The 27,458-nt window shown below is 36.9% G+C and overlaps 1 non-coding gene across 1 annotated transcript; it reads right to left on the minus strand.

The window, feature by feature from the left end:
• Positions 1–11,514: 11,514 nt before the first annotated feature.
• Positions 11,515–11,620, minus strand: LOC121231532 (small nucleolar RNA R71). The gene has a single exon (XR_005929590.1). It is a non-coding gene; the product is annotated as a small nucleolar RNA R71 (small nucleolar RNA).
• Between the last annotated feature and the right edge of the window lie 15,838 nt (positions 11,621–27,458).

Here is a 27,458-nt window from a genome sequence, read left to right on the forward strand (position 1 = left end):
ACACGCCCGTGTGGCCTGGCCGTGTGAGACACTCGTGTCATAGGCCGTGTGGACATTCAAAATGGGATCACATGGTTCTATCCCAGCCCGTGTCTGATCCCATGTAACTCCCTGACTTGGGTCCCACGACCAACCACATGCCCGTGTGACTAGCCCGTATACCGTTCAAAATGGTCTCACATGCCCGTCTGCCAGACCGTATGCTAGGCCATGCCAAAACTGTAGGGTATATTGACTTATGCCACACGGCCAAGTCACACGCAAGTGTGCTGGGTCATGCAGAGCATACTGACTTGGTTTCTAATAAAACACTAGGGGACACACGGCCGTGTCACCTGACCGTATGTCACACACGGCTGAGACACAGGCCTGTGTCTCTGCTCGTGTGGACAAAAATAGGCTATTTTCCAAGCCATTTTTCTCACCCAAATTGTATACACCTACACCAAACCAAATTGCATATGACCATATCTTCCAATGGCATTTAAACTCATCTAAACCAAGGTCAATTCACGCTATATTAATACTATCAACCATAAGACACTTACGTATCACAATAAGCCATTCAATTTCATACCAATTTCACAATAACAAATCATCTATATGGTCACTTTCAATTATGCATCACTTTACCTAAAACCACAAGCATAACAATCTCAAATTTCAACCATTTAGTACTCTTAATACCAATTCACAACAAACATTTATATAGCAATTATACACAACATATCAAAAGGTTATTTGCACATATATATACATCACCAAACATACCAAAATAAGCCAAATTACATGGCTATACACATAACCAAGAATTTATCATTTATAAGCCAAATCAAATGGTTAAATCCATTACCAAACTATAGACCAAATTAATCATAACTCTTATACATGCCATATAACCAAATACACAAGTTTAAAAGTAACAAAAATGAAAGCTTGAAAGTGTGATGAGATCTCTGACGACTCCCAAATCAGAGCAAGCTTTGATAATCACGATAAAACATGAAAAAAATAAACAAAGTAAGCTATAAACCTTAGTAAGCTCGTATGTTTAATAAGTGAAACTTACCATTCAACTATAATTCAAATACATAAACATCTCATAATGTAATTCAGTTTCAATCCAAAACTTAACACTTATTCAATCCAAAAGTTAAACATGAATTCCATCAATTTCTTCAATTCAATAATTGTATAGTGTAACACCCCAAACCCGGCCTGGAAGTTTGGCTTAAATTTGGCATGTCACATCGAAGTGTTTTTCGAAAACCATGTTTCCATTAAAAACCCTTCTTAATAATTAAAAACTTATACCCTTTTTAAACCTTGCTAGAAAACCTCAGCTGAATAACATTCTTAACAACTTTGTAAAAATCTTGGTAGTTGCGAAAGCTTAATTTAAAAATAATTACCATTTTGCCCCTCGTGCGTAAATGACTAACTTGTGTGATGATTGGGTTAGTTGAAGTGGATTTATGTTAGTTATCATTAATTCGTAAGTCTAATGTGTTAGTGATCGATTGTAGGATTATCGCGTGGGAGATATCGTCATCAACTGTCATCAACCAGGTGTGTAAATGACACCCTCCCTTGGACTGAATCGGTAAAAGCCGAAATACTGAAACGTTGGTATTTTGTGAACTCACGAGCGTGAGAGCGCTCATGAGATAGTTTTAATGAATATGGTGCATTTGGATGATTAGAGTGCAGAGTGTGCATTTTCGTGCACAACGGTATTTTTAGGCTTAATGGGCCGAAAACGGGCCAATAAGCCAACGGGCCCACTTTGGTAAAAAGACGAGGTAAGTACTTCTGATTACTTGGTAAACATTAGAATGAGCATGAAACCTTAGCAATAGGTGATAATTACTGAAATACCCTTATACATGCAAAATTATGATTTTACCCCTAGGGTTACTTTTTTCCTGAAAAGCATGATGTTCTGTTTCTGTATACGTATGCATGACATATGATTTCTGTTGCATGGGACATGGGTTTATATTGATGGAGGAAGCGCTCTGGCAGCCTCGCTGCAATCTGGTGGCCTCGCCACATATATCTATTTTAGTGACTTCGTCACAATATCTGGCAGCCTCGCTGCAATCTGGTGGCTTCGCCACATATATACATATATTTGTTCTGCTGGCCTAGCCACAATATCTGTATTTGGTGACTTCGTCACAATATCTGGCAGCCTCGATGCAATTTCTGTGGTGTGTAGCGGTTGGGTGGGTCGAGTAGTCTCCCCACATGGTGTAAGGCTGGTACGGGGGTGTTATGGATGGCTCTGGGATGGGATTTCTACATTCATGATATATTTGTTATGTATCTACTATGGGCCTATGGGTTTCATTCTGATTTCTGTATTGGGCCAAGGCCCAGATAAGTCTGAGTCTGAGGTTTGATCTATTTTGGGCTATGGTTGGGTTATGTTACACACTGAGTTTTCGTAAACTCACCCGGTTTATTAACCTTTCATGTAATTTCCAGCCTTAGACGAATCCAAGCTGTGAGGTGCTCGGAGGAAGCCACACACACTGTTTATGTTACAGTTTTGATTATTACTTTTAAATGCTTTTATGTGGGTTGTAGTAAAGCCGTTGTAATTTTCTGGATTTCAAATTTGTAATTTTATTTATTATTCTTATAATTGCTAGTATTAGAACACGGTTTTCCAAAGCAACTACTGTTGTTCAAAAGATCTCGTATCCGCAATTGTTTTTAAATTAAGCTTCCGCAACTACAAAGATTTTTACAAAGTTGTTAAGAATGTTATTCAGCTGTGGTTTTCTAAGAAGGTTTAAAAAGGGTATAAGTTTTTAATTATTAAGAAGGGTTTTTAATGGAAACATGGTTTTCGAAAAACACTTCAATGTGACATGCCAGATTAGAGCCAAACTTCCAGCCCGGGTTTGGGGTGTTACATATAGTTCATGTACATACCTGTACTAGCTTATATCTATTTCATACTCTTCCAATTCATTGATATACTTGTTGAGCCATTTGGAATAATATTTGATACTCGGGAATCTCGCACCCTAAGTGCCAATACATAGTCGAAGCTATCTCAATCTCATATCTCATATAATGCTCACTCTCAAGCTATCAACGGATGTGCTTACACAAACTGACGGTCAAGACGTAACTACACAGTACTGCTCACACAAGTTGACGAGAATCCGCAACACATGCCAAAAAACTCAGCCATCGGTAGAACGTACAGACCAGCACTCAAATCATATAACCCCTAATGACATGTCATTCGCATCCTAATCTATTCCTAAGATTCAACTGGGATTTCAAATTGCCGAATCTTTGTTGAAGATATATGTAAGGTCGTATTCACAATTAATTCAATAATAAAGCATTTAAAACACAATTATATTAATGTTATTAACATACGAACTTACCTCGATCACAAAATCGACGAAATGGATCGGCTAGTCCAATACTTTGTTTTTCCCCCGATCTAAATCCGAACTTCGTTTTTCTTTATCTATATAATATCAAATTTAACTTATTCAATTATAATTCTATTCAATTTAGCCCAAAATCACATTATGGAAAACTTACACTTTTGCCCCTAATAGTTTAACATCTTTACAATTTAATCCCTAGCTCATAGAAATAAAAATCCATGCAATTAAGTCCCTACCTATGCTTGCAAAATTTCTCTTATTAAAATAGTAGCCCATAGTTTTTATTTATTTCACATTTCTACTACAAAATTTTCATATTTCACAAATAAATCCCTAATTTGAAATTTCACCCAAAATTACTTAACAAATGTTGTTTATCTAACAACAACCATTAATTTGCTACCATCAAACATCAAAATAAACACATATTCATAAGTATTAAAACCCTAAACCTTTAACAATTTTGCAAATTAGTCCCTAGGCTAGCTAGATTAAGTTATAACGATTTCAAAAACATAAAAATCATTAAAAAAACTGAGTCAAAATCACTTACATGCACAAATGAAACTTGGTTGAATGTTTGAAGCTACTCCCATGGCTTTTATATGCCCTAATTTTGGCTTGGATAAGTTGAATAAACCAAAAATTTTTAGTTGTTTTATTTAATTTAACTTTAATTACTAAATACAAAAATTAACCTTAAAAATTATCACAAATTTCAAAATTACCAAGCCATTATCATCCACTAACATACTAATGGGATATTTACCACATAAGGACCTCCACTTTAAAGTTCTATAGCTATTAGACACCATTAGCTAATAGAACTCAAGTTTTACAATTTACGCGATTTAGTCCTTTTTATCAAATTAAGCACTCAAACGATAAAATTTCTTAAAGTATTTTCACACAATCATACTATCATGCTATAGACATTAAAATAATAATAAAATGAATATTTTGACCTCAGATTTGTGATTCTGAAACCACTGTCAGATTTGACTAAAAACGGGTTGTTACATTAGTATTGACATTGGATGACACTATGCATTAAAATTATAAAATATTATATGATTTAATGGAAAAATGGTAAATTTTAGGATATTAAAACAAAATTAAAAGAAGAAAGAGACATTTCTTTTTCATATTTTCAATTCACCTTACCAAAACACCATAGGAACTCAACTTGCGAGGTTCAACCTTTGTTAATTCTTGAATGTAAGCCCATTTTGATTCTTTTTTTTTCTTTGTAAGTTTTATGTTTTTGAGATAGTTGCAACTCGATCCAGTAGTTCGTGCCTTCGTTTTTAAAACTGTTAAATATTTTGAATGTTGCCATTGATGAATCTTTGTAATTTTAAATGTTAAATGATGAATTTAAAATGTTATTTAAGCTTATGCTAAGTAAATGGAATGGAAAGTAAGTAAATGGAGTGATTCATAGTCTTATGTAAAGGTTAATGATGGTATAATATGTCTTATAATCCTATTATGTTAGGAAGGAAAAGTATAAGCGATATTGATTGTTATATAGTTTGATAAATCTTGTAACATTGGTATAACTTAATATTTGTCTTACAAGGTTCACATTTGAAATGGAATATTATGTTCAAAGGTTTTACGAGCTTACTAATCATTTAATGCTTACGTAGTTATCTTTCTTTTTACTTTACAAATTATCAGAAGCTCGATTGGTTTGGAAGCTCATTGAAGATCTATCACACTTTCCAATGATTATATTAGTAGTTTCGATGTGTTGGTCAAGGTTATAATGACATATATAGGTAGACTTGTGTGTAATGTTTAGTTGATGTTTATGGCATGTAATATTGCTTTGGATTTGTGGTACTTATGGTTTTTTGATGCCTTGATGGTTGATGTTTATATGGTCAAATTGATGCATGGTTTCATGACCAAGTTGGTAAGTGTTGGCATGTTTGTAATGTGATCAATCAGCGTATGCTTTGATATGGAATTTAGTTAATTATGTTTGGATGAAATATGACCATTTAGACACAAAGATAGGTATGAATACTTGATTGTGATTGAGGTGCCTATATGTAACAGCCCAATTTTGGGCCTAGTCAGAATAGTGGTTTTGGAACCACTATTCTGGGGCCGACAAAATTATTTTTAATGTTATTTTATGTGTTATAGCATGTTTATATGAGTGCATGAAAAATTTGGTGAGTTAATTTTAGCGTTTGTGAGCTTAATAGTGAAAAATGACTAAATCGAATAAAATGCAAAAGTCCTGTTTTATTAGATAAAGGTGTAAACTGACTATGAATCATATTGTGGAGGTTTTTAAAGGGAAAATAGACCCTTTTGAGAGAGGTGGCTGACCATGGGAGACAAAGAAATAGAAAAGTCAACATTTGGTGGAAATTAGGTGATAAAATTGAATAAAATAAAACAAATAGGAAAATTGTCATTTTCTTATCTCTCTCATTCTTTCTCCACTGATTTCTCTTCAAGAAAATAGAGATGGAAGCTCAAAATTTTCAGCAACAGTAAACTCTTGTAATTAAGTCTTCTTGGTGGTCATTCTTGATAATTTTTGTGTTTTTTGGAACCCCTAAATCTTAATCTAGCTAATGGGGGGACTATTTTGTGAAATGGTTGATAGTCTAGGGGTTTGCCATGAAAGGATTTATGTTGTTTGTTGGATTTTAATGGAAGAAATGAGTCTTGGTTGTGTAATAAACAACTTTTGTAAAAGGATTTTCATGAAAACACATAATATGGACCATTTTGTAAAGATGGAAAAATGAGTGATAAGTATGAGTAATAATGAGAATCGTGGCTACTCCTAGTTAAAAAGAATTCAACTAGGCTCGGGTAGTGAGAAAATTTGATAAAAATAGATTTACGAGCCTATGAGAAAAATTGTAATTTTTGTAAAATCTAAGGGCAAAACGGTCATTTTGCCAAATTGTGAATTATAGAATGTTTTAATTATTGTAATGATTAAATGAGTGAATTTCATCATATTATATCAAGAAAATCGAGATTTGAGCTTAAATCGAAAAGTACGAGGTTGTGGACTAAAATAAAGTAATTAGCCAAAATTGTATTCGAGGTAAGTCCGTGTGACTAAATAAGCATGTTATCCATATTATTGTTAATAGACTTGAAATCTATTTTGCTATGATTGTATTTAATTATATGTTGATGGAATATGACAGTCCATTGAAACAAGTAAGTTGTATGTTAATAATGCAACCATACTGTTATGACGTGTGATTGAATTGATAATTGCATAAATTGTTTTGATTGTGAATATGAGTACGCATGGTGAGAAATTAATGTAATAAAGACTCCAGGTTTAACATTAGGAATAGATTTGGATATTCATGCCATGACATTAGGTGATATGTGTGCTAGTGTAAGACATGTTTGGGACATGCATCGGCTACATTATAAGAGCCAGTGTAAGACATGTTTGGGACATTCATCGACATTGAGACGAGAGCTAGTGTAAGACATGTCTAGGACATGCATCAGCCTTGAGATATACAAGCTAGTGTAAGACCTGTCTGGGACATGGCATCGACAACGATAGATGAGAGCCAGTGTAAGACCTATTTGGGACATGACATCGGCCTGGATATATGAAAGTCAGCATAATACTGTCTAGGACATTGCGTCAGCATCTTATCCCATGTTTGGGGCTATTGAATATCCTATAGTATTCCAAATGGTTCAATGGGAAATGTATGGTTTATATCGAATGATAGAGCTTATGGCTATATTGTGAGTGGTACATGCACTTACATGAAGTTGATGAGTTGTGAATCTAATTCATGTTGTATGATTGATAATGAGTGAATATGAGTAAGTATATGATTATGTTGACTAACACAGATATGTATGCCAAACTCATGAGAAATGATACCCGTTTATGATACACATTGGGTGAGGATGTAAATAGGTAAGTCATGCGTGTGAGAATGATTTTGTTATGCCTTATGATTATAGGTCTATACTTATGATGTATAAACATGTATTTTTACCAATGTGGTGAAAATGAATTAATAAGGTGTGATAAACTTAGTATCATTAATTTAAACTAAAACAGTTTTGGACAGTAGGAGTAGTCCAACTTTGAAAATCCACTAAAAATTGCGGAAATTGAGTTAGAGGTTGAATAAAATATGAAACTAAATCTTAATGGGTCTAGTTTCACATAGAAGAAACAACGTAAGAAAAGGTGTTTCATACTATGAAATATCTAAATTGTTGTGAGACAACGTCAGGATGATTTTGAAATCCCCTATTCTAATTTGATAAATTCATTTAACATTGTACAAAAATAGTTATGGGTTATAATTTATATTTTTAGAATTCTTAATGCGTCTATTTTCAAGATAAGTAGACTAGAACATCATCTTAGTCTCGTATTATGAGATAATTAAGTTTTAGTGAAGAGGGGTAAGAACTGTCAGATAACAAAAAAGGGGTAACTTTATGGAATAAACTGTACTTATTGGCTATACCAAAAATTCTGAAAATGTTATGGTAAGAAGATATTTGAGTCTAGTTTCAGGGAAACTTAGTGGATCTTAATTTGGAATTTCGTAACTCCAAATGTAAATAAATTGGTTGCTATGACTCGAGAAAATAACATGACTAGAATATAAGTAAAAGTGTAATTATGGTTGTATTACCTTGAGAAGCATGTTGGCATATTGCTTATTAGTTTTAGGTTAGCTCGGGGTTGGAGATCGTCAGAGGTAGCATCGTACTATTAAGTCTCTACCTTTGGAATAATGAAGCATATATTAGAAATTAAAAGTGAGTGGCATGTATAGGGATCTAGTTTATTAACATGTGTTATTATGCTTTGGCAAAATTTATTGGTTTATATTGATTTATATGTATATGCCCATGAGATGTGACTCATATTGATTATGTCTTGTAAACCTAGCTATTCATGTCATGTTTAATGTTTATGATGCGATTATGTTTGTTTGCCATCCTTGGTTGGTAATATGACATGTGTGTTGGATGTATGCTCTATGACCAATTGAAGTGGTCATAACCATGTAGTAATTGCACATTATAAAAACAACGTGATAATGGTTGAATATGAGTGTCTGATGGATAAGTTGGTAACCATAGTATAATGGTAAAAGTGATCGTCAAAATGACAAGTCTTATGAATGTGGATTAAGGAATCTAGACTTGGTATTGCATGAATAGATGCATAGCTTGCAAGAGGACATGTTAATGTTATGAAAATGTCTTAATAAAGGTTGTTTAATCACTAAAATGATGCCATGATTTGTAGTTTTAATATGTAAGGTTTAACATGAAGGCTTGGAAAATAGCCTAAGTGTTGACTACATGGGCTGAGACACGGTCGTGTGTCTCAACTGTGTGAGGGACACGACCTGGAGACACGGGCGTGTGGCCTGACCGTGCGGTTCGATTTTCATGTTGTCGTCATAAACAGAGAGTTACATGGCCTGAGGACACAAGCGTCCCAAAGGCATACGGGTGTGTGACCCTGTTCCATGAGAAAATTTTCTAAGTTTTTCTGAAACTGCTCAAAGTTCTCAGTTTAGTCCCGAATCAATCCCGATGTATGTTTAGGGTTTTGTAGGCCCATGTATAGGACATTATGCATGTGTATGAAAAGTTTTGAATTAAAAGAAATTTTGTATCCTGGTTTTTTCATGTTTGTGAATGATTAAGTTTGGTAATGCCTCGTACCCTATTCCGACGTCAGACACGGGTTAGGGGTGTTACATTATATGACATACTGGTTGCATGGTTAAATGGCCTATTGAATTGGTCTTCTTATGCACGATTTGGGTATGTTTTAAGGTCTTGATTATATGTGCAAGTTACTTGTAGTTTCATGTTTGAATGGGTGAAACAAATGGCTTGATTTTGGCCATTTTCTTGTCCACATGGCCTAAGACATGGACATGTGTCTCAGCTCTATGTGACACACGGCCCTACAGCACGGCCGTGTGTCCCCTAGAGGTTTGAAAAGTTGCTTTTCGAAAGTTACACAGTGATAAACCGTAACTTATACATATTTTTACCCCATGCCTAATGCATTTATGGATGGTTTCTCCTTAGATTTGGTGAATTCAATGCTCCTAATCCTTTAATTTCATGTTTTATACTTAGGAGAGCATAGGAGAGTAAAAAGAGCGAGAAATGGGCCGAAAACAGAGAAAACAAACCCACCTGGGAAAACAACATGGCCTGGACACGCCCGTGTCAATTTGGCAGGATTGAAGCACCACTTACACGGGTGGATCACACGCCCGTGCCCATTTAACAGCCTTGACCACGGCCTTCAGTAATCACACACGGGCGTGTCCCTGCCGAACCCAAGTTTACTCCAATTCGGAAAAGGCCAATTTTGAGGGCTCTTAGGCATTGCAAAGCCTATTTAAACACTTGAGGAGGCACTTAGGAGGGACGCAGAGTAGGAGGCAAGGAATTACTCAGGGAAAGCCGATTGATCCATCTTAAGAACCGGATTCATCATCAAGACTAGAGATCTCCCTTCATGTTCCTTTAGGAGTTTCAGGTTTTCTTATGTTTTGTTATCTTTATGCTTTTGAGATGTTTTCTTTCATAAGTATGAACTAAACCCCTAAATATCTAAGGGGAATGAAACCTAAGATGGATCTTGTTATTATTATCTGAATTGTATGATAAATATTTGACTTGTTCTTAATTATTTGTTCTTAATTCTTGTTTTGATATTTTGATATTCCAGGATATTGAATCAAGTTAAGCTCTTATTTAGAGGAGGAATAGACCTTGTCTAAGAGTAAATTTGTCATAATTAAGCAGAGTTGATTGCGCGCCTAGAGATAGGGTGACAAGATTTTGCTGGATTAGGGTGAAACCTAATAAGGGAATTCATAGATTGAGTTAATACAATTCTAGGGTGTTAATTAGAAAGAGATTTCAATTAATAACCTAGGGTTAGACGTTATTAGTCTCGAGAGAGATAATAATATAACTTAGGGATTTCTACGGATCAAGTCAAATGAATAACTCGTCTGATTCAGTGTCAAATAACAAGTGAAGTCTAGGTGGATTTGTCCTTAGGTATTGTCTCAATCAATCAAATTGTCCTAAAAGTATTTTCCCAAGTTTTTCTTTCTGTGCATTCTTAGTTAGTAATTAGTTTAGACAACCAAACCTCTTAAATTTTAGGCTAGATAATAAAAAGGAAGAAATACTAGTACTCGTAGTTGCTTTGGGTTCAACAATCCAGTCTTGCTAAACTATACTATTGTTCGATAGGTACACTTGCCTTAATCGTGATAATAAGTTAGTCTTGAGAACGTTTCATTTATAAATCTTTAAACCTATTACGGATATCGCGCATGAAGTTTTTGGCGCCGTTGCCAGAGAACTAGGATATTAGGAACACTTGATTTTTATTACTTTAGCCATTTTACTTTTATTGTAATTTAAATTTTTATTTTCTTCTCTAATTCTTCATTTATTTCCTTCTGACAGGTTTTTCTAGTTTATAACTAGAAGAAACCTGTCAGGAGCACTACTTTTTGAAGGTGAGATCGACCGTACAGTTCACAGAAACCGGAGAGAAATAAGGCGAAGCCTAAGATACACAAAGGACGAGCAAGAGGACGATACTTTAACCACAACCGAGGAGATGGCTGAAAACCAAGAAAATTCGCTACCTCCTGCTATTATTGCTGATCCAGTAAATCAGAATCCTGCTCCACGCACTATGTATGATTATGCTAAACCTAATTTAACAAGAACTAGTCAAGAATAGTTAGACCTACTATTGGTGGAAATAATTTTGAACTGACACCTAACACAATTCAAATGATACAACAGTTTGTTCAATTTGATGGTTTGCAGGACGAGGATCCCAACGCTCACTTGGCAAATTTTCGAGAATTTAGTGATACCTTTAAAATTAATGGTGTTTCTGATGACATCATTCACCTTCGGTTGTTTCCCTTCTCGTTAAGGAATAAGGCTAAACAATGGTTGAACTTGTTACCACAAGGGTTAATCACTACTTGGAAACAAATGACTGAAAAGTTTTTATTAAAATATTTTCCACCAGCTAAAACAGCCAAATTACATAATGATATCTCTTCTTTTGTGCAGATGGATTTAGAAACACTCTACGATGCATGGGAGAGATACAAGGACCTTTTGAGAAGGTGCCCTCACCATGGGTTATCGATTTGGCTATAGGTTCAAATGTCTCATAATAGACTAAATCCTTTGACTCAGCAGATGATTGATGATGCAGCCGCTAGAGGAACTATCAATAATAAGACACCTAAGGCAGTTTATGAATTTATTTAGGAGATGTCACTGAATAAATATTAGTGGCAAGTTATGAGAACAAAGTAGACGAAAGCAGCCTGTGTTTTCAACCTCGATGTGGTTACTATGCTATCTAACCAAGTAGAACTCTTAAATAAAAAGATTGACGGTTTGTGTGGTCCTACTCAGGTACATCCAATGATGAGGTGCAATTCGAATGGAGGAGGACCATGTAGAGAATATCAACTCTTCAACCCTAGCATCGAGGAGGAACAAGTCCAATATATGGGTAACAATAACTCTAGATCCCAAAATAACCCATATAGTAGCACTTATAATGAGGTTGGAGGAACCATCCCAATTTCTCGTGGGGCGGTCAAGGAAATCAAAGGCCACAACATCCTCCAGGTTTTCAATGACCACCTTACTAGCAAGAAAAGAAGTCGAACCTTGAGGAGATGCTAACCAAATTCATCTCAATGTCAGAAACTCATTTCCAGAATACCGAGATAGCACTCAAAAATCAACAAGCATCAATCCAAGGGCTCGAAACTCCGATTAGATAGCTCACTAAGTTAATTTCCGAATGACCACAAGGTAGCCTGCCAAGCAACACTGAATCTAACCCAATGGAGCAACTCAACACGATTGTCGTTCAAGATGAGGAAGGGTTAGTTGCAAAACAAAGGCCAAAAATGGTGGTAAGCAAAGGTAAGAATGAGGTAGGCCAAAATGACCCAAAGCCGATGAGTACAGAATATAAACCTTGTGTGTCATACCCCAATGCGACAAGGAAAGACTGATCAGATGAACAATTTGGTAAATTCCTTAAACTTTTAAAGAAACTACATATAAACTTACCGTTTATTGAAGTCCTTTAGTAGATGCCAAATGCAATCAAATTCTTAAAGGAGCTTTTAACAAATAAACGAAAGTTGGATGAGGCGTCGCATGTGGAATTGAATACAGTTTGCTCAGCCATATTACAGAATAAGCTACCCAAAAAATTGAAAGATCCAGGGAGTTTTACGATTCCTTGTTTAATTGGTAGTTTAGATATTCATAATGCATTGGCTAACTTAGGGGCAAGAATTAATATTATGCCTTATAAAATTTTTAAACAGTTAGGCGTTGGGAAACCCAAACAAACTAGGATGAGCATTCAATTGGCTGATAAAACCATAAGATTTCCTAAGGGTATCATTGAAGATGTTCTTGTTAAGATCGATAAATTTATATACCCAGTAGACTTTATTGTTCTAGACATGGAAGAGGATAGTAACGCACCTTTAATTTTAGGACGACCCTTTTTAGCGACTGCTAGAACCATTATTGATGTTGGCACAGGTGAACTCACACTTCGTGTGGGAGACGAAACAATCACCCTTCAAGCTCATAATTCGAGTAATACATCAAAAATTAAAGGTGGCTGTATAAATCATTCTACTAGTACTGATCATGTGGTGAAACCCTCTGTGTAGGAAACAGTTACGAAGAACGTATATGAGTCGTGTTCAAACAACAACAAAGGACCTTTCTATGAAGAACGAAGGTTACAAATCGAGGACCTAGATGAATGGAAGACACATAAACTGAGAAAACATGATAAACCAAAACCACGCCATGAAGAGCTTAATTCCTCCAAAAATCAACTTAAAGTTGGAGACAAAGTACAACTAGATGCAGTAGATCCTCGAATTGCCATTTCTGAACCAAATGAAGAAACCCTTCTTACGGTAATTAGTATTTTTCCATACGGCACTGTGGAGGTAAATCACCCTAAATTTGGCACATTCAAGGTAAATGGTACTCGTCTTAAACCTTATGTTGATAAAATCGATTACAAGGATGAGGAGTGTAAACTCCTCGATTCACCATGATCACACACCAGAGAGGTAAGTCGAGATTAGACTATAGATAGGTGCTTCTCGGAAGGCAACCCGAGCACTACAGTATTAATTTCTTTAAAATTGAGTTTTTAACATCTAACGTACTAATCGAATCATGGTACACAGACTGCCTAAATACCACATGGCCAGGCACACGGGCGTGCCTTAGGCCGTGCGAAAACAGGGCAAAATTTTTCCAATACGGGAAGCGATAATTCGCCATGACGGTGCGACATGGCCGTGGGTGAACTTTCGAAAACAACACGGGCTTTCGACACGCCCCTACCAAGAAACCGTGGGTGAACTTGTCAAATTAACACAGGCGTGGACCTATGTACAGGGGCAAGGAAGAAGTGAACGAAGTAAGACACGGCCATCTGCACTCACACGCTCGACCAACACGGGCGTGGGGCGACTGCCAGACGCGCCCAAATTCAAAATTCGCAAAACACACGGGCAAAAGATTAGGGCACACGAACGTGTACCACGGCCATGTGCCCCAAAAATCTATAAAAACCCCTCACCATGTTTCATCTCCCTCCCCAAAAATCCCTAACCCTAGCCACTGTAACTCCACACACCCTACCCCCCACACCCGTACGCCGCCTACAACACCGATTCCGACGCCCAAGCTCCTTCCTTTTGCGTTTGTTTACTCTTTTCTCTCTATATCCTTCAAATATTTTGTTTATTCCATGATTTCTCTACTCTATTTGCCTATTTTAAATGAATTCTCATAGTTAGAACAATAGAATACTTTTTCTTGTTTATAAGAATTTTGTCATTTTAGTTACTTCATTATGCTCTACTTTTTAATTTTCCTAGTTTCATGAAATTTATGCTTCCCACATGCATTCATTCATATTCCGGTTACATTATTCTCATAATACTATAACTTGATACATTTAGTAGTGTTTTTTTTTTACTTCATCCACTACGTAAGTCTCATGAAATCTTCATATTTAGTTTTGTGCTTCTGTGCTATTTTTGGGACGTATTGGTTGAGTTTCAATTTTTCAACACAGGTACAATGCATCATCATATGGTAAGAAGACTGTTGTTCCCGCCTCGAAGAAGCGGAAATGAGCAGCGTCATCCTCGGGTCCCATCTCAAAAAACCAAAACCCCTTCCTCTAGTTCCCACCGGGAAATTAGGAGGAACTTTTTCAGATACTTCGGGCCTGACCTTTAGGTGTGGGCCGCTGCGTTGACTAGACCGTGCTTGAACAAGTTCAGTTGGCTGACGTACCTTGAGCTTACACTTGAAATTTGCTCGACATTCCATGTTCAAGATGTCATGACCAACTTCGATGACCCTGAAACGGTCCAGTTCTGTCTCTGCGATTTAGTCTGCCAGTTAAGCGTGCCCGACTTAGTATCGCTTTGGGCCTTTATACAGATGAGTTCATGGAAGATAACGAGCTCAACACCCTCCATCACCACATCCACTACTCCCCTTCGAAGTGTTGGGATGCTTTGGTCCCCAACTCGGCTTCCTACGATCCCAGCCACTCCAAGGCATCGGCTCTATCTCCTCCTTGAGGCACCTACATGCCATCTTGGCACACACTTTGACAGGCCAGCGAGAGAGCACCGGTGTCGTCAACACTCATGATGCCTACTTTCTATGGAGTATGGTGAATGGGCACATCTTCTACCTTGCCTACTTCATTGCCCTTGCCATTCGCCACCAGACGGAGTGGCATCGGAGGGGGTTATCTCCATTGGCCCCTACATAACTCGGTTCGCTGGACACTTCGGGCTCCTCAACACAGCGATCCAATCATCCCCCCTCACTCTCATCGGCCAGATGTCTGCACAGGGCATCTCGAGCATGTTACATATGAGGATGATTGAGAAGTGCCGAGGAACCCACCCTCCTCAGTACTGCCTCGCCCAGTCCACCGAGAAGAAAAACCCCAAGGACATTACTGATGATGTCCCTCCACGTCACGAGGACCCATCGTCTCAGCCACCACCTCCTCATCGTCCAGTTCATCTGACGACTTCATATGCTGACATCCCTGAGCGCCTTACTCAATTCGAGCAGTAGTGTTTTTGGAGCTTCGATAATATTGATGCTACTCTACAGCAGATTTGTCAGCACTTCCACATTTCATCGCCACCACTACCTCGTGAACCATCTGGCAATGAAGATGTTAAAAACTTTTATTTATTATTTTATGTTGTTCCTTTATTTTCATTAAACACTACTTTTTATTTTTCTTTCACCTTATTTTTATTAGGTTTTATAATTATTATTTTACAATTTTTAATTTTAGTTAATTCATTACGAGTACTTATTCTTCCTTATATATTTCCTAAAAGAGTTCCTGATTCTATCACAGTTATAAAGAGCTCCAAAGCTCACTACTACTCAGGAACTTGAAACTCCACTAGGAAAGGTTCTCTACGACTGCCATGCCCTGCTCGACCATGACCATAGCCAACTTGAGATATAATATTCTTTTGGCGCAGCATTTGCGGAACCCAAACTCTACCACCACCGGAGTATCCTCTTTCACCCTCATCATTGCTTTGGTCAATTATTCTCCACAACCCCAATTCAAGGCGTTCATTCATTATTCAAGAAGTTTCACTTCTCTCCCTATCTTATGATTATCAACCTATCTTTTTCAATATATCTATCTTTGTACATTGAGGGCAATGTACATCTTAAGTGTGGAAGGGTCTTTCAATCGTCATTAGAAATCCCTGAATTCTCATGTGATCTTCTCACGCCATGATTAGAATGAATTTTGATTAATTTATGATTTTTATTGATATGTCTTGAATTAAAACTTAGGCATTCATGCATTGATTGTTTGAACTTTAAGATATTAAAGAATCAAGCATGGTAAGTTGACTTTTGAATTTAAAATTTTATAAGTTGTTTCTCCCAAGTTTAGGTATTATCTTGATTTGAAATTCACAGGTTTAAACATCAAAAAGCCATAATTTTTGTGATATTTTAAGCCTTTAGAGCATCTATCATTTCTTTCATGCTCGCTTTTATTGTTGCTTTGAGTGTGTCAGTATTGAATTGTTATTCTAGAACTTGCTTGACTATGCATGTCAAGACCACACCATTTGATTTGATATGTCAAAATGATAAAGTCACTTAGGTTTAACCCACTCACTCCACAAAAGCCTACCTTCATAATATACCCTTAGTAAACCCCTTTGAGCCTAACAAGCCATTAATTGATTTATTGTATGGTCAGATATAGCCCGGTTGGAGAATACTTCATTTTAAACAAAATGGTCCTCATTAGTGTCGGGAGACATCACACTATCACATATTTGTGGCAGGTATAACTAAACTCTCACACTTGCTATGTTAGTCTGAGAATTGACTAAACCTACTCTGATACCACTAAATGTAACACCCTGTACCAGTACCACTAAATGTGTAGAAGGTCTAAAGACAAACTTAATGAGCATATTAGGGTGTTAGTGTGTATTATTGAGTTGAAGGATTTTGTTATGCCCGTTGATTCGGCTTGTAAAGCTGAGGAACTGACCAAGGAAAAGAGAAAAGCTGAGACTGAGGTTAGAGATATAAGGAAGAGGCCGATGAGGAAGTCACTTCCATCTCAGTCTAAGAAATCCAGAGATATGTATTCCCGTTCTCATGTTTCGGCTGAACATTCGTACAGAAATCATAAGAAGCAAAATTTGGGTTTTAAATCTCATGCTACATCCATGGCTAGTGTGGAAGCTTCCAGACTTGAGTGCCAAGAATGTGGTAGAAGTCATTTTGGCAAGTGTAAGATAAACGGTGGATCTTGTTTCTGATGTGGTTCTCAAAACCACTATATCAAAGACTGTCCTGAGATGGTCGAGAAAGAAAAATTTCAGAGTACGAGGCTGGGTATTACAGCTACAAAAGAGAGAACATTGAGAAATGCTTGTAAGGGGGTTAGTAGTAAAAATGTAACGAGTGATACAACAGTGAAATCTAATGCTAGAGCTCTGGCTATGGCCTCTGCCATACGTGCGCGTGAGGACGCATCTTCTTCCGATGTGATCATGGGTACTTTTTCTCTTTATGATACTACTGTTATTACCTTGATTGACCTTGGTTCTACTCATTCATAAGTGTGTATGAAATTGGTATCTAGCATGAATATGCCTAATGAGTCTACGAAATTTATGATTAAGGTGTCAAACCCGTTAGGCAAGCATGTTTTAGTTGATAAAGTATGTAGAAATTCCCTTAATGATTAAAGGTTATTGTTTTTCGGCTGACCTGATGTTGTTACCGTTTGATGAATTTGATGTTATATTGGGTATAGATTGGTTGACATTTCATGATGCTGTAGTAAATTGTAGACAAAAAGTTATTGAAATGAAATGTGAAAATTGTAAAATTCTTCGGTTGAATTAGATGAGTTAGATAGGTTGCCAATCGTAATTTCTTCGATGTCTGCTTAGAAATGTATGAGAAAAAGATACGAAGCTTATTTCGCTTATGTGTTGATTACAAAAGAATCTGGATTGAAGATTGAATTGGTGCCTGTTGTATGTGAGTATTTGGATGTATTCTCGAAAGAATTGCCAGGTTTACCTCCAATTAGAGAAGTGGAATTTGGTATTGAAGTGATGCCAGGGGCAACACTTATCTCGATTGCTCCATATAAGATGGCCCTGACTGAGTTGAAAGAACTGAGGTCACATTGCAAGAATTGATCAACAAGGGTTTTGTGAGACCAAGCTTTTCACCGTGGGGCACTCTAGTATTATTCGTGAAAAAGAAATATGGATCTATGAGATTGTGTATAGACTACCGAGAGCGCAATAAGGTAACAATCAAGAACAAGTATCCTTTGCTAGGAATTGATGACATGTTTGATCAATTGAAGGGAGCGACGTGGTTTTCTAAAATAGACTTGAGGTCCAGCTACTATCAGTTGCAAGTTGAAGAGTTAGATGTGCCTAAAACTACTTTTAAAACGAGGTACAACCACTATGAATTTCATGTTATGCCATTTGGGTTAACGAATGCTCCTGCTGTATTTATGGATTTAATGAATCGAATATTTCGGCCATATTTGGACAACTTTGTTATGTTTATTGATGATATTCTGATTTATTCGAAAGATGAGGTGGAATATGCCGAACACTGGAGAACTATTTTGCAAACTTTAAGAGATAAGGAATTGTATGCTAAGTTTAGTAAAAGTGAATTTTGGCTTAGAGAAGTTGGATTTTTGGGCCACATTGTTTCGGGTGATGGTATTAGAGTTGACTCGAGTAAGATCTCGGCTACTGTTGAATGGAAATCACCGAGGAATGCAACTAAGGTTAGAAGCTTTCTAGGCTTGGTCGGTTATTACAGACGGTTTGTTAAAGGATTTTCCATGATTGCAACTCCGATGACGAGGTTGTCACAGAAAGATGTCAAGTTTGAATGGACAGAAAAATGCCAGCAGAGTTTTGAGAAATTAAAGGCATTGTTGAATGAGGCTCTAGTTTTAGTACAACCCGATTCAGGTAAAGATTTTGTGATTTATAGTGATGCTTCCTTAAATGGTTTGGGATGTGTACTTATGCAAGATGGTAAAGTTGTAGCTTACGCTTTGAGATAGTTGAAGCGTCACGAGAAGACCTATCCAACACATGACTTAGAGTTGGCCGCCATAGTGTTTGCTTTGAAGATTTAGCGACATTATTTATTTTGTGATAAATGCCAAGTCTACACCGATCACAAAAGTCTTAAGTACTTGATGACTCAAAAGGACTTGAACTTGCGGCAACAAAGATGGTTAGAACTATTAAAAGATTATGAGCTGGTGATTGATTACCATCAGGGTAAGGCGAATGTGGTCGCTAACGCTTTGAATAGGAAGTTGTTGTTTGCCTTAAGGGCTATGAATACACATCTGAATTTGGCAGATGATGGTTTAATTCTAACCGAGTTGAGAGCTAGACCGACTTTTCTTCAACAGATTTGTGATGCTTAGAAAGTTGATAAAGAGTTGCAAGCTAAGAGAATTCAGTGTGAGTCTAGCAGTGAACTTGATTTTCTGAGTGACTCCGATGGTTGTTTGAGATTCTATAATAGGATTTGTGTTCTGAAGGACACTGAGTTGATTCAGAATATTTTACATGAGGCACACAACGGTTGTTTGTCAGTTCACCCAGGCAGTACAAAGATGTATAATGACTTGAAGAAAATGTATTGGTGGAATGGTATGAAAAGAGATATCTCAGAGTTTGTATCGAAATGCTTAGTTTGTCAGCAACTAAAGGGTGAATACCAAGTGCCATCAGGTTTACTTCCACCCATCATGGTCCCCAAGTAAAAATGGGATCAGATTACTGTGGATTTTGTGACAGGTGCCTTTAACTATGAGAAAGAAAGATGCCATAAGGGTTATTATCGACAGATTGACTAAATTGGCTCACTTTATCCCGATATGTACAGATTACTCACTTGATAAGTTAGCTGAATTGTACATTCGTGAAATTGTGAGACTTCATGGAGTACCTATATCAATTTTGTAATGCCCCATACCCGAGACCGTCGCCGGAGTCGAACACGAGGTGTTAACGGACTTAATTCATTACTTAAACAGCTCAAACAATTTATTTTTAAAACTTCCATAGAAGCTAGCAATCTGCGTCATAGTTGCTTAAAAATTCATATCTCGAGTTACGAAACTCAAACCCCAATTCTGTAAATTTTTCCTGAAACTACACTCATATATCTATCAGCTAATTTTTTATTAGAATTTTTGGTCAGGCCAACTGGTACAGTTTATTAGTTAAATTCTCCCCTATTTTAGGGTTTGACTTCTCTGACCTCTATGTATTACGAATCAAATATCTCCCTATACAGAGTTCCAATTACTATGAAGTTTATTTCTCATAAAACTAGACTCAATAAGGAATCTTTACATGTAAATAATGACTTCTAATTATCATTTTACTATTTTTGGTGAATTTCCAAAGTCAGAACAGGGGATCCAGAAATTGCTCTGGCTCTATTTCACAAAAATTTAAATATCTCATAAAATATATCTCATTTACCTATTTTGTTTCTTCCATTTGAAAATAGACATAATAATCTTTGATTTCATAACCTATTCATCATTTAATTCCATTTCTACTATTTTTAGTGATTTTTCAAATTCACGTCACTTCTACTGTCTGATTGTGCTAATTTCACTTTTTTCATAATTTCCATGGAATAACTAGCATTTAGGCATACATAACACCAAACATGTCTTTGATTAGCCATTCCAACAGCTAATCATCATCAAGCATTTACATACCAATCATTAGCCATATCATAAGATCATACACACAAAATGGCTACGATGCTATACATGCCATACTCAAAATGAAACGTCTAGCTATACCAAAATAATCCTCGTGATAGTGTGCCCGGACCTCCGACGTACTTTACGATCCCCGAGTTAGGTTGACAAAACTATAAAAAGAAGGAAAATAAAGGGGGTAAGCATGAAGCTTAGTAATTTTGCATGCAAATAAATAACAACATTCATAAGAACTATCTTACTACTAGGCATGATACAACATAATGCAACTTCATTAATTGTGATAGACATATTTTAAACTTATTCACTTACTAGGCAAGATATTTGGGTACTGTTTTCACATAGCCTCTTTGGTCTCCCAGGTAGCCTCGTCTACCCCATGTCTATTCCATAGTACTTTCACAAGTGCAATACTTTTGTTCCTTAACTGCTTTATCTCTCGAGCTACAATCTTTACCGGTTCTTCACCGTAAGTCATGTCTGGCTGAATCTCAACCTCTGTCTGAGAAATCTCATGTGACGGATCTGAACGATAACGACGTAGCATAGACACATGAAATACATTATGAATCTTCTCTAACTTAATCGGCAAAGCTAACCGATATGCTAATGGTCTAACTCTCTCAATCACTTCAAACGGTCCAATAAAACGTGGACTTAGTTTGCCTTTCTTGCCAAATCTAAGAACTTTCTTCCACGGGGATACTTTCAAAAACACTTTGTCACCAACTTGATACTCAATCTCTTTTCTCTTCAAATCTGCATACGACTTTTGTCTGTCTGAAGCTGCTTTCAAGCAATATCTGATGATTTTTACTTTCTCTTCTGTTTCCTTAACTAGATCAACCCCGTAAATCTGATTTTCCTTAAGCTCTGTCCAATACAAACGTGTACGACATTTACGTCCATACAAAGCTTCATAAGGTGCCATCTTCAAACTCGACTGATAACTATTATTGTAGGCAAACTCTACTAATGGTAAATATTTTTCCCAACTGCCTTGAAATTCTAGTACACAGCATCTAAGCATATCTTCAAGTACCTGAATAACTCTCTCTGGCTGACCGTTAGTTTGAGGATGGAAAGCTGTACTAAAACTCAACTTTGTTCCCAAAGCCTCCTGTAATTTCTTCCAAAACCGTGAAGTAAATCTAGGATCTCTGTCTAAAATGATCGATAATGGTACCCCGTGTAGTCTGACTATCTCTGAAATATACAATTCGGCCAACTTGTCAAGTGAATAATCCATACGAACTGGAATAAAATAAGCCGACTTCGTTAACTTCTCAATCACAACCCATATTGCATCTTTCTTTCTTGGTGTCAACGGCAATCCTGTCACAAAATCCATAGTAACTCGATCCCATTTCCACTCAGGGACTAGCACAGGCTGCAATAAACCTGAAGGTACCTGATGTTCGGCCTTTACCTGCTGACAGATCAAGCATCTAGAAACAAACTCTGAAATGTCCCTTTTCATTCCTACCCACCAGTACATTTTCTTCAAATCATTATACATCTTTGTACTACCTGGATGAATAGACAAAGAACTACTATGTGCTTCCTGTAAGATCTTCCGAATAAGGTCATCATTCTTCGGTACGCATACCCTATCTCGGAACATCAAACAACCGTTAGAGCTGATCTAAAAATCTGACTCTATATCCAACCCACACTGATCTCTTTTGGCTAACAACTCACTGTCATTTTTCTGAGCTTCACAAATTTTTTCAAGAAACATCGGTTTAGCTCTCAACTCAGCTAAGATAAAACCATCATCTGATAAGGCTAGACTAGTGTTCAAAGCTCTTAATGCAAACAAAGATTTCCTACTCAAAGAATCAGCAACAACGCTTGCCTTACCTGGGTGATAATCGATCACTAGCTCATAATCTTTAATCAAATCTAACCATCTTCTTTGCCTCAAATTCAAATCTTTTTGGGTCATCAAATATTTCAAACTTTTGTGATCAGTGAATATGTGGCTTTAGCGCAAAAACAATGGCATCTAGCTCTAAATCATGTGTCGGATAGTTCTTCTCATGTGGCTTTAGCTGTCTTAAGGCATAAGCAATTACCTTCCCTTCCTGCATAAGTACACAACCAAGTCCATTCATGGACGCATCACTGTAAATCACAAACTCCTTACCTGGTTCTGGTTGTACTAAAACAGGTGCTTTAGTTAACAATGCTTTTAACTTGTCAAAACTCTATTGACACTTCTCAGTCCATTCAAACTTGACATCCTTTCGCAGAAATCTTGTCAGTGGGGTAGCTATCATGGAAAATCCCTCTACAAATCATCTATAATATCCGACAAGACCAGGAAAACTTCTAAATTCTGATACATTTCTAGGAGGCTTCCAATCAACAATGGCTGAAATCTTGCTCGGATCAACCTTAATACCTTCACCTGATACAATATGTCCAAGAAAACCAACTTCTCGGAACCAGAACTCACTTTTGCTGAACTTGGCATACAACTGATTATCTCTCAAAATCTATAAAACTGTTCTCAAATGCTCTGCATGCTCAGTCTCATCATGAGAATAAATCAAGATATCATCAATGAACACAACTACAAACTTATCCAAGTACAGTCTGAAAATTCAGTTCATGAAGTCCATGAAATGGCAGGAGCATTAGTCAAGCCAAATGGCATCACAAGGAACTCATAATGACCATAGCTAGTCTGAAAAGCAGTCTTCAGGACATCTGGTCTTTAACTCACAACTGATAGTATCCGAATCTCAAATCTATCTTAGAGAACAAAGTAGCTCCCTTCAATTGATCGAACAGATCATCAATTCTAGGCAATGGATACTTGTTCTTTACTGTTACCTTGTTAAGTTGCCGATAATCTATGCACAATCTCATCGATCCGTCTTTCTTTTTCACAAATAGCACTGGTGCACCCCATGGTGAACTACTGGGTCTTACAAAGCCTTTATCTGTTAATTCCTGCAACTGAGCTTTCAATTCTATCAATTCCAACGGAGCCATTCTGTAAGGAGCAATAGAAATGGGCATGGTACCTGGAATCAACTCAATACCAAACTCAACTTCTCTAATAGGAGGCAAACCTGTAGTTCTTCCGGAAACACATTGGCAAACACACATACCATAGACACTGATTCAACTTTCAATTCTAGATCTTTAGTGTTTAAAACAAAAGCAAGATAAGCTTCATACCCTTTTCTCAAACATTTCTAAGCAGACATAACAGAAATTATGGGAAATGAACTATTTGACTCTTCTGAATTAACCCAAAGAATTTCACCATTTTCATGCTTCAACTCAATGAATTTCTTTCCACAATTCACTATCACATCATGTGTAGTCAACCAATCCATACCAAGAATCACATCAAACTCATCAATTGGCAATAGCATGAGATCGGCCAGAAAATAGTAGCCTCTAATCATCAAAGGGCAATTTCTACATACTTTATCTACTAATACATGCTTGCCTAATAGATTCGATACTTTAATCACAAATTCTGTAGATTCTATAGGCATACTTATACTAGGCATCAATTTCATGCAAACATATGAATGGCTTGAACCCGGATCAATCAAAGCAATAACTCTAGTATCATGGAGAGAAAATGTACCCATAATCACATCAGGGGAGGATGCCTCTTCGCGAGCACGGATAGCATAAGTCCTCGCAGGTACTCTAACATCTGGCCTCACTGCTAAATCTCTAGATGCACCTCTATTATTTGCCTCAGCTCCCAAATTTCTCAGTGGTCTGCCTCTAACAGGAGCTTTTTTTTATCTTACATTCGGTATTGCTCCCCTTTTAATCATCTCAGGACACTCCCGAATAAAATGGTCTGGTGCACCACATCAAAAACAACCTGTCTTAGTTGCTCGACACTAACTTGGGTGACGTTGACCACATCGGGGACACTCTGGTCTATCAAGCTGAACACTGCCAACACTTGCAATCGAAGTGGTCTGAGCTTTCGAACTCATAAATCTTCTGCCTCTGTTTTGGCTAGAATATCCAGCTGAAAAATTAGATCTAGTGGAGAACTCTCTAGGCCTCTTGGATGTAGACTGAAATGACTTGTTCATTAGTCTTTTCTTCGTGTCTTGCGTCTCAATTTCAACTTTGCTCTTTCTTTTTAACAGCTCCTCTGCCTTACAGGCTCTCTCAACTAGGATAACAAACTCTTTTATTTCTAGGACACCAACAGACAATCGGATATCATCATTAAGCCCATCCGCAAATCTTTTGCACATAATAGCCTCTGTAGACACACACTCTCGAGCATAATTGCTGAGCCTAACAAACTCGCGCTCATATTCAGTCATTATCATATTGCCCTGTTTCAACTCTAGAAACTCTTTTCTTTTCTGGTCAACAAACCTCTGACTTATGTACTTTTTACGAAATTCCTCCTAAAAGAAGTCCCAAGTGACTCTCTCTTTCGGTACAACTGATACAAGTGTCTTCCACCAATGGTAGGCCGAATCTCTAAGGAGTGATACAACACATTTCATACATTCCTCAGGTGTGCAGGATAACTCATCAAAGACTCTGATAGTATTCTCGAGCCAAAATTCTACCTTTTCTGCATCATCATCTTTTGTAGCTCGAAACTCTTCGGCTCCTTGTTTTCTGATTTTATCAACTGGTGGTTTTTCTCTTATAACCGTACCTGTGACTGGGGGAGCTACATGGGTGGTCTGATGATCATGAGGGGGTGGAGGTCTAACAGCCAGATTCGTTCGAACGAACGCGGCAAACCATTCATTCATAGCTTGGAAGAAGGCTTTTCGAGCCCCTCCTCCCTGACTAACTGTAACCGGCCTTTCACTACTATTTGGTGGCACCGTCCCTTCTGCAGGAGTGGGCACGTTACGCTGTACATCATCTGCACCAGCTTGTTCGGGATCCATAACTATAAAAGAAAACATTTTAAAATCGTCAGGAGTCGTCACACTATCAACACATAAGTATGGCGTGTATAGCTAGACTCTTACTCATACTAAATATTCCGAGAACCGACTAAACCTTTGCTTTGATACCAATAAATGTAATGCCCCGTACCCGAGACCATCATCGGAGTCGAACACGAGGTGTTAACGGACTTAATTCATTACTTAAACAGCTCAAACAATTTATTTTTAAAACTTCTAGAGAAGCTGGAAATCTTGTCACAGTCGCTTAAAAATTCATATCTCGAGTTACGAAACTTGAAATCCAATTATGTAAATTTTACCTGAAACTAAACTCATATATCTATCAATTAAATTTTTTTTAGAATTTTTGGTCGGGCCAACTGGTACAGTTTATTAGTTAAAGTCTCCCCTATTTCAGGGTTTGACTGCTCTGACCTCTGTGTATTACGAATCAAATATCTCCCTATACAAAGTTCCAATTACTATGAATTTTATTTCTCATAAAACTAGACTCAATAAGGAATCTTTACATGTAAATAATGACTTCTAATTATCTTTGTACAATTTTTTGTAAATTTCCAAAGTCAGAACAGGGGATCCAGAAATCGCTCTAGTCCTGTTTCACAAAAATTTAAATATCTCATAGAATATATCTCATTTACCTATTTTGTTTCTTCCATTTGAAAATAGACATAATAATATTTGATTGCATAACTTATTAATCATTTAATTTCATTTCTACTATTTTTAGTGATTTTTCAAATTCACATCACTGTTACTGCCTGATTGTGCTAATTTCACCTTTTTCATAATTTCCATGGAATAACTAGCATTTAGGCATACATAACACCAAACATGTCTTTGATTAGCCATTCCAACAGCTAATCATTATCAAACATTTACATACCAATCATTAGCCATATCATAAGATCATACACACAAAATGGCTACGATGCTATACATGCCATACTCAAAATGAAACGTCTAGCTATACCAAAATAATCCTCGTATAGTGTGCCCGGACCTCCAACGTACTTTACGATCCCCGAGTTAGGTTGACAAAACTATAAAAAGAAGGAAAATAAAGGGGTAAGCATTAAGCTTAATAAGTTTGCATGCAAATAAATAACAACATTCATAAGAACTATCTTACTACTTGGCATGATACTACATAATGCAACTTCATTAATTGTCATAGACATATTTTAAACTTCTTCACTTACTCACTTGCTTAAATACTTACTTACTTAATCAAATTTATTAATACATTTTACTTACCTTTTTCCTTATCAAGCATACATGAACATTATGTACTTACCTTTACTCTTCTAGCATGAACTTGTCTTACCTTTTTAGTATAACTCGTCTTATCTTACCTTACCTTGATATTCTCTTTAAATTTTCCCGTTGAACCACTTGGAATACTAAGGATACACGGGTACCTTACCATTGCCATGACTTGTCATGGTCTTACATGGTATCCTTTTGAAACTTACCATTGTCATGTCTTGACATGGTCTTACATGGTAGCCTTGCCTTATGAACTCACCAATGCCATGCCTTGGCATGATCTTACATGGGACCTTTGCCTTATAGTAACTTATCAATGCCATGTCTTGACATGGTCTTACATGATTTCCTTGCGTTAGAAACCTTACC

The sequence above is a fragment of the Gossypium hirsutum genome, chromosome A06, assembly GCF_007990345.1.
Source record: "Gossypium hirsutum isolate 1008001.06 chromosome A06, Gossypium_hirsutum_v2.1, whole genome shotgun sequence".
NCBI lineage: Eukaryota > Viridiplantae > Streptophyta > Magnoliopsida > Malvales > Malvaceae > Gossypium > Gossypium hirsutum.